An 8,985-nucleotide genomic window follows, 5' to 3' on the forward strand; every position below is an offset into this window, starting at 1 on the left:
TGGAAGATTTTTGGTTTTCTTTGTTTTTTGCTTATGGCTATCCACTTGCACATAGATTTTAATGGCAAGAAATAACCATTTCCCAGCAAATTTCTTCCCCTTTCCTGAAGACAAGTCGTCCCCTAGATGTTTTATTTCCTGCAGTGCTATCTCCACTGTGGAGACTTGGAGTGGTTGTTGAATGACTAAATGAGTCTGTTCCACCTCAAGGAATCCCAGAATGTCAGAGCTGGGACTAATCTTGGATTATCCAGTCCAGACAAGTCCCCTTATCCCCACTTTATGGGGAAGGACCCTCTAGCTTAGGGACAAGGAGTATCTGCCCACAGCAAATAGGTGACAGAAATGAAGCTTAAATTCGGGCCCCTAATTCTTTGTCTAGAGCATTTTCCATAACATCATGCTGGTTTCTGTCCCCAAGACTATTTGCCAGCAAATGGCCTAGATCTGGGATGCCATCTTGTGCAAGTCCTGACTGGGCGAAGGCATTATCCTTAGGAAAGGCCACCGTGTGTGAGTGCCTGTTGTGTGAGGGTATTTGCTTGTGCTTCTCGTGTAATGGTCACAACAGCCCATGAGAAGTTCTTTACAGTCACTGCTCTACAGATCAGGAAACTGCGGCCCAGAGAGCTTAAGCAATATAGGTTCATGGAGGAAGGGGGGTGGGGGAGGCTCTGATTCCTGACTGTCAAACTCTAAAGCTTCCTTTTCCCTCACATATTCCTCCTCTGACCCCACTCTCATCCAAGGGATCCTGCTGAGGAAGGGCGGCAGGTTGGTTCAGAACCCAAACTGGAGTCGGACAGCCTGATGTGAACTTTACCTTGGACAAGTCAGCTGTCCTATATGAACTTCAGTTTCATTCTTTCTTTCTTTCTTTCTTTCTTTTTAAGATTTTATTTATTTATTTGACAGTTTCATTATTTCTAAAGCAGGAAGGAATCAGGCTATTAACAATGTCTGGCATACAGAGCTGTGAGATTAAAAGAGCTGACATGTGGACCAGCCCTCAGAACAGTAGCTGAGACTACCAAGCCCTCAAGGAGTCTCAGTGGTCATCCCCCAGGGACTGGGAAGGCTGGGACAGTCTGGTGGCAGCTCCCAAAACCTGCCAGTAGAAGAGAAGAGGAGCCCATGCACTGGCCCAAGGCGAGGTTGAGCAGAATTGAGAAGGGACCAAAGAGGAAAAGCAACCAAGACAAGAGGCCAGGAGGCTGCCCGCCTGCCCCAAACTCCACAAAGGAGGATAAAGCCCTAGCGTGGCCCCTTGGACCTTCCTCATGACCTTCAAAATGTGAGGAAAAATTACACACTCAGACACACTCGCACTCACAGATGGCATCTCACAGATGGAGTGAGCTCATGTGTGCACATGAATTCACAGAACACTTACAATGTCAAGACCAGAGAGTGTGGTGTGGGGATCTCTTGTTGCCCGTTTTCTGAGAATGATAGTGAAGGCATTTGAAGGAGTTGGTTCAGGCCATCATGAAACTACAGCTTCAGGCTTGGGAGGGATCTCAGAGGCTGTTGTCCACTCTTTTTCATTCCCAACCCTCTTCCCCATTCCAGGGAGGCATGACAACACTACAGCTAAACACAAGCTTTAGTTCCAACAGCCGTGGGTTGGGATCTGGCCTCATCTGGCAGCATTGCAGATAAATTATGTTCTCTCTCACTCACCTCCAGGCCTGTGCACATGCAGATCTGCCTGTCTAAGCCCTCTCTCTCAACCTTTAGTTAGACCAATGCTGCCTCCTTTCTTGGGACTTAGCTTAGACATTACATCCTCTGGGGAGCCTTTTCTGACCACTGCCTACAGCATTTTGCCCTCAGCTAAAGACTTCCAAAACATTTTCAGTTTTGTCCAGCATATATCATGCTGTGTTCAAATGATCTGGTTTGTTTTCTGTCTCCCCTCCTACCTGGGAGCTTCTTGAGTGCAGAGATGATGGCTTCTTTGTTATGTAGTTTTAGACAATTGATTTAACTTCTCCAAGCTTCAGGTTCTTTACTGGGATGTTGTATAAATTAAATCACATAACCAAACAAAATTTATATTAAGCCTTTCATTTAGTACTTGGCACACAGTAGGTGCTCAGAGATGTTTTAGATGATGATGACAATGATGACAACTGTGTTTATCAAAACTTCCTCCAATCAATAAACTCTAGAAATTTCAGAAATTTAAAACAATGCTATTTTCCTTCTGGGAATATACCTTAAAGAATCAAAAGCAGGAATTCTTAACAGACATTTGTACACCAGTTTTTAAAGCAGTGTTATACACAACAGCCAAAAAGTAGAAACGACCCAAATGGCCACTGACAGATGAATGGATAAACAACATTGTGGCTTACACATACAATGGGGTATTACTCAGTCTTAAAAAGGAAGGAAATTCTGATACCTGCTACACCTTGAAAGAACTTGAAAACATTGTGCAAAGTGAAATTATCCAGGTACAAGAACACAAATACTATATGATTCCATTTGTATGAATTATCTAGAGTAGTCAAATTCATAGAGACAGAAAGTAGAATGGTGGTGGCCAGGACTGGGGGAGTGGGAGCAGCCAGTTATTATTTAAGGAGGACAGAGTTTCAGTTTTGCAAGATGAAAAAGGTTCTGGGGATGGATAGTGGTTGAACACCAATGTGAATCTACTTAATGCCACGACACTGTATACTTTAAAATAGTTAAGGGGCACCTAGGTGGCTGTTGGTCGATCATCCGACTCATGGTTTTGACTCAGGTTATGATCTCAGGATCATGAAATCGAGCCGTATGTCAGCCTCTGCGGGGAGCCTGTTTGAGATTCTATCTCTCCCCTTCTCCCCACTTACACACTCGCTCTCTCAAATAAATAAATAAATCTTTAAAAAATTGTTAAAATGTAAATTATATGTTATGCTTCTTTTACCTTAATAATAAAAAATAATTTAAAAAAATGTTTTCTCTTTATTCCAGTTATAGTCAATGAGGGCACTCCTATTTGGGGATTGACCTCCATGCAGTGGTTTGGGGATCTAGACTCCTTCCACCTTGTGCCTCTGTCATCTTCAACATGTGGGTCCAAGCATCACCTGAGAATAGAGGTTGCAAACTATATACCCTGTGAACCAAACTCAGCTAGCCATCTGTTTCTCTATAGCCTTAAACCTAAGAATGGGTTTTCATTTCCAAAGTGTCATGAAGAAGAGGAAGAGGGGAGAGGGGAGAAGGGGGAAGGAGAAAAAAGAGTATGCAATAGAGATTGTAGATGTCCTATAAAGCTTAAAATACTTGTAATCTGGCCTTTTACCAAAGAAGTTTGCCAACCTTAGCCTTAGAAACATTTCCTCTTCCAGACAGCTAAATGGTACACATCACTTTTGCCCATATTCTATTGGCTGGAATTGTCACATGGCCATACCTGACTGCAAGGGAGTCTGGGAAATGTAGTCCAGCTGTGTGCTCAGAAAGAAAAGGAAATGAACTTGGTGGTCATCTCATAATCCCTGTTACAATGATGATGATAGTGATGATGGTGATGAAGAGCACTGAGGATACCTGCCCAACTGTTCCTTTCTTCCTCCAGAGCAGCAAAAGTACAGTCAGGGAAGTTTACCTCTGTACAGTTTAGTTCAGGACATTCCTGGTGATCCCATCTCCAGTGACTGGTTCAGAAACTCGGGCTTAAGCAAAGCAAAGAACACAATTTCTCTGGCAAAGGTTATTGGTTCAGGGATGGGGGAGTGACCCAAATTGTCCCAGTCAGACTTAAAGGAAGGACTTTGGTTTGATGGTTGGTAAGAGGACCCCTCTCTTTCTCTAGTTGTGGTCTGAGGAAGCTTGCATCCAGAAGGCAGCCATCCTTCAATGGCTATAAGAGGAGACTTAGGTGGGGTCAGCTTTGTACACCACAGATCAGAGAGACAAACAGGACCCTGAAGACATCGTGGGACTACTACAGAACTAGCCCTACATTCAATTATGAGGCCCATAAAAATCCCTCCTAATTTAAGCCACTTGGAGGCATGGTTTCTGTTGCTTCCACCCCAAAGCACTTACATGAACTGATGGCTTCTAGAACAATCCTGCCAAACTGCCTACCAGACTTTCCAGGAGACCCTCCTCACTGAAGTCCGCCCCCCGTGGATTGCTGCTGAGGTCTTCCATATGTGAAGCTTGAGTTTACCTTGCAACTTCTACCTATTGTCATAGAGCATCAGAATCAAAGGAGGCAGAGCCTTCACTTTGGGAAGAACTTCTGATTTCTGTATTCATGAATCTTTTCTCCTGAGATTTCCCCCACGACCTGTACTTTAACGTACTGAACATTTTTCTTTAAGTTGGATGTTACACAATTCACTTTAAAAATGTCTTGTTATTCTTAGCAATAACATCCACGAACTCTTGGATGTGGATTGATATTTATGGCTTTTATCCCCGAAACACCATAAAATAAATGCATATGTATGCAATTATTAACATAGAAAATAAGAATCTGCATGCCAACCAAAACCATTTCCTAAATCCCACTTTGGGAAACTCACCTTTCATGGATCTGAGTGGGTATATTTTATGTCTCCAATAAGATTGGGACCCCCATATATATATAATGGAATACTACGCAGCCATCAAAAGAAATGAAATCTTGCCATTTGTGATGATGTGGATGGAACTAGAGGGTATTATGCTTAGCGAAATAAGTCAATCAGAGAAAGACAATTATCATATGATCTCCCTGATATGAGGAAGTTGAGAGACAACGTGGTGGGGGTTGGGGGGGTAGGAAAAGAATAAATGAAACAAGATGGGATCTAGAGGGAGACAAACCATAAGAGACTCTGAATCTCACAAAACAAATCGAGGGTTTCCGCGAAGAAGAGGCTAGGGAGAGGGTGGTGGGGTTATGGACTTTGGGGAAGGTATGTGCTATGAAGTACGTAAACTGGCGATTCACAGACCTGTATCCCTGGGGCTAATAATGCATTATATGTTAATTAAAAAAAAAAAAAAGACTGGGTCACCTTGAGGGCAAGGGGCATGACTTCAACAATTCACTTACACCTCAGAACAATTCTCCCCACCTACAGATGCAGAAACTGAGGCCTCAGAAAGAGGAAGGGACTTGGCTAAGGCCACAAGGAGAGATCCAGAGCCGAGTCAGCACTTTGAAAGAGAGTGATTCTTAAAATGAAACTTTAGGGGGCGCCTGAGTGGCTCAGTAGGTTAAGCCACTGCCTTCGGCTCAGGTTATGGTCTCAGGGTCCTGGGATCGAGTCCTGCATCGGGTTTTCTGCTCAGCAGGGAGCCTCCTTCCTCCTCTCTTCTCTCTGCCTGCCTCTCTGCCTACTTGTGATCTCTCTCTGTCAAATAAATAAATAAAATCTTAAAAAAAAATGCCTCTTCCTTTCCTTCCTTAGGGAACGGACGCCCAGACAGAACTGACTTGCCCACGGTGCCAGGCAACCGAGCCCAGAGTGCTAGTGCTGGCTGGGCCCATCATGCCACAATGCCCATCGCAGACCCTCTGGCTGGTCTAGGAGACTGCTGTGATTTCGTCACCTGACTGGTCACCTGAGGATCTCAAAGCAGCGGCTAACTAGTGCTTCGGGCTCCGGGTGGCTGAGATGGTCCCAAGGCCTTGTCTCTGTGGCTGGCCAATGCCCACGGTTCAGCTGTCTGGTTTGCTAAAGACAACTGGAGTAATATGCACCCCATGGCCCTTTGGAAACACCACGATGATCTTTCTGGAGTGGGCACAGGATATAGATGGGGCACGGGTGGGAAGCTAAGTGTTTAACAACATTTTTGTCCAGGAGGGACAAAAAAGGCTCTGATTTGTAGCATTTGCTGACGTCTGTGTTGTAAAGACTCCCTCTGTGCTTGGTTTTAAGCTACCAATCTGACATCACAAAACACAGTTAGGAAGAGAAGCACACATGGGCTCTTGAGAGCTGGAACGGGCTGGAAGGAACACACTGCTGGTTCAGTCTACTTGGTGTCTTACTGATGACTGGTGAGCAAAATGGTCAAGCATGCTCACTGCGGGGCTGGCCATGACAGGTCTCGGTGGGCACTGGGCAGGGCTGCCTTTTCCTCAGCCCCTCGAATGTCTTCTGACGCCCAACCTGAGGAAGCTAAAAAGAGACCAGGAAGCCTGTTGTATGCTGGCCACCGTCAGGTCCCACTTCCAGAACCCTTTACCTGTCAGGGTTTCTGTATGTGAATTCGGCAAATCTTCACAACCACCCTCTGAAGTAGGTGCTATATTCCACCCCCATTTTATTGATGCTGAAAACCAAGGCACAGAGAGAATAAATAAAACTTCTCAGGGCCATATGGTTCAGGCTCAGTTATAGAGCCAAATTTGAACTCAGGCAGTGTGTTTCCAGAGTCCACGCCCAGAATGATCATCGCACTCCATCCAGGTGAACAAGCCTCCTGGGGAACTTTACAGAAACAATAAAAAAGCATTTGAGGGACGCCTGGGTGGCTCAGTGGGTTAAAGCCTCTGCCTTCGGCTCAGGTCATGATCTCAGGGTCCTGGAATCGAGCCCCACATTGGGCTCTCTGCTCAGCAGGGAGCCTGCTTCTTCCTCTCTCTCTGCCTGCTTTCCTGCCTACTTGTGATCTCTGTCTGTCAAATAAATAAATAAAATATTTTAAAAAATAAAATAAAAAATAAAAAAGCATTTGAGAAACTGCTGCAGCTGGGGTTGCTCCAGTATGCAAAAACAAGAAGGTTTTGTTGTTCCACGTTATTTAGCGCCTAGTATGTGCACTCCTTGCACCAGGTGCTGGAATAAAATGGAAGGGGAAATAGGTGTGGTTCCTGCCTTCCTGGAGCCCACAGTCCAGGGGTGGTGCCAGACGTCTGTTCAGGAATCACAGGAATCGATATAAAATCACAAAATTACCGCAGCAGCGAGATGCAATTCATGGCACTCTAAGAGCACATGAAGGAAAGGTTCTGATCTAGTTCTGGATCAAGGAGGTCAGGATAGCCATCCTTGAAGAACAGATAGTTGAGCAGAGATCTGAAGGATAAGTAGGAATTATCTAGGCGAAGAGGCTTGTCTGAGAAAGCACTCCAGGAAGAGGGAAAGGGAAGTGCAAAGATCCCACACTGGGAAGAAGTCAGACTTGTGAGGAGAAAGGGGACCATGGCCAGTATTTAAGAGCAATGGAAATTTTTAAAAATTTAAGTGAGACATAGTAGAGCCAATCTCATTTATCTGACCTCAAAAACGCACTGGATCGTGACAAGGACCCTATCAGGCAAGTTCTGCTCTCCCCACTCTATCAATGACAAGATGGATGAAATAAAAGTTGGGGGGCCACTGACGTTCTGGGACTTCATAGAGTCTCCAGGTCCTGACTGTACCTCTTCACCTCTTCCCGTCCTAGACCCCTCTTGAAATCTGATGAAAGCTAGTGGTAACCCTCGCCACCGGAAAACAGTACCCTCTCACCTGTGAAAATTCTGCATAAAGTTTCGGGGGCTTTGTGAACCTCTTGAAACCTTTCCAGATCCCCGGTGAAAAACCACTGACCAACTGATTTTAAAAGAGAATTCAAACTCTAAGAGGCCATGGAAAGCAATGATAAACCCCAAAAGATGAATTATCTAATGGGGGAATTTCAGCCAAGAGCCTAGAGCCAGTCAGAGGCTGAAATCTTATTGGGACAGTTTCCTGTTGGGAAGTAGATTCCCCAGTATCTAGGCCCAAATGAATGAACTGTGTCATCTGTCCATACCCTGCTCAAATATTCACATGGTACTCTGTACGCAGCCTTGTGCTCAATTCTGGGAACACAGCAACAAATCAGAAACAGAGCTGGTCCTTGAGGAGCACAGAGGACAAAGGCAGAGATGATTGCTTTGGGGTTAGTATTAAGATAAAGGCAGCCACAAAATGCAGAGTGAGGCCCAATAACGCTTTCCTTGCTGGGGCTGTAAAATACATCTCTTACTGGGGAACCCATTGGCTCAGTCCATTAAGTGTCCAACTCTCGATCTCAGCTCTGGTCTTATTCTGAGTGTGGAGCTTACTTAAAAATTAATTAATTAATTGATTGATTAAATCTCTTACTGATGACAATATGGTGACATACAACAACTAGAAGGGGAGTGCCAACCAATCACGAAACTAGAGCCTAAATTGGGGAAGGGCTAGAGTCACACCAGAGGACTCCCCTGCTCCTCAGATGCCTGGGGAAGGAATTAAGAAACATGGAGAATTAAAGGATTGAAAACATTTGCATGTCTCTCAGGGATGACCCCTTCTTAATGATAGGCCATAGAGGGCAGGGTCCGCTCTCTCTTCCTCAACCACTGAAGGGGTCCACTGCATCCAGCGAAAGGTCAGCACCAGATCAAGGCCTGCAAGGAGGTCAGGGCACACTCAGCAACAACATCATAAACCTGACCCATGTCAGAGCAAGAGAGGAAACAGCTTCAGGACGTCCCCTGAGCCTTCTCTGCATCACCCAGGGCCACCAGTGAGCACTTGGGTATGAGGCTGAGTAAACACAGTCTGCCTGCTTCATCATCTCTCCTTATCACGCAAGCATCGTAGGCCATTGGGGAATGGGATGGTGTCTGGGAAAGTGAAGGATCTGCAATTCTAGCCCTGACATTGTGGCTTCTTTAGTTTGTGCTGTGTGGGTTTGTGGGCATGGGATTATCCATTTCAGAATTAGTAATAACCACTCTCATTCGAACCTTATAACCCCAGGAGATAGGTGGGGGAAGGTCACAGAGTTAGGAAACTAAAGAATGGGAATTTGAGACCAGTGGACTGACTCCAAGACCTGTGCTTCTAACCATTTGTACTCCCCTGCCTTCTGCTGAGAGAGAGAGAGAGAGAGAGAGCTCGCCCCCAACACTCAATGATGGCCAGAGTGGCATTATCCTAAGGAGACATCTGCTCCTTCCTCCTTGATCTAGAGTTCCAGTGCTACTTCATGAAGCCTTCCTTGAGCCGCAGAGCA

This window comes from Mustela nigripes, chromosome 14 (assembly GCF_022355385.1).
Source record: "Mustela nigripes isolate SB6536 chromosome 14, MUSNIG.SB6536, whole genome shotgun sequence".
Lineage (NCBI taxonomy): Eukaryota > Metazoa > Chordata > Mammalia > Carnivora > Mustelidae > Mustela > Mustela nigripes.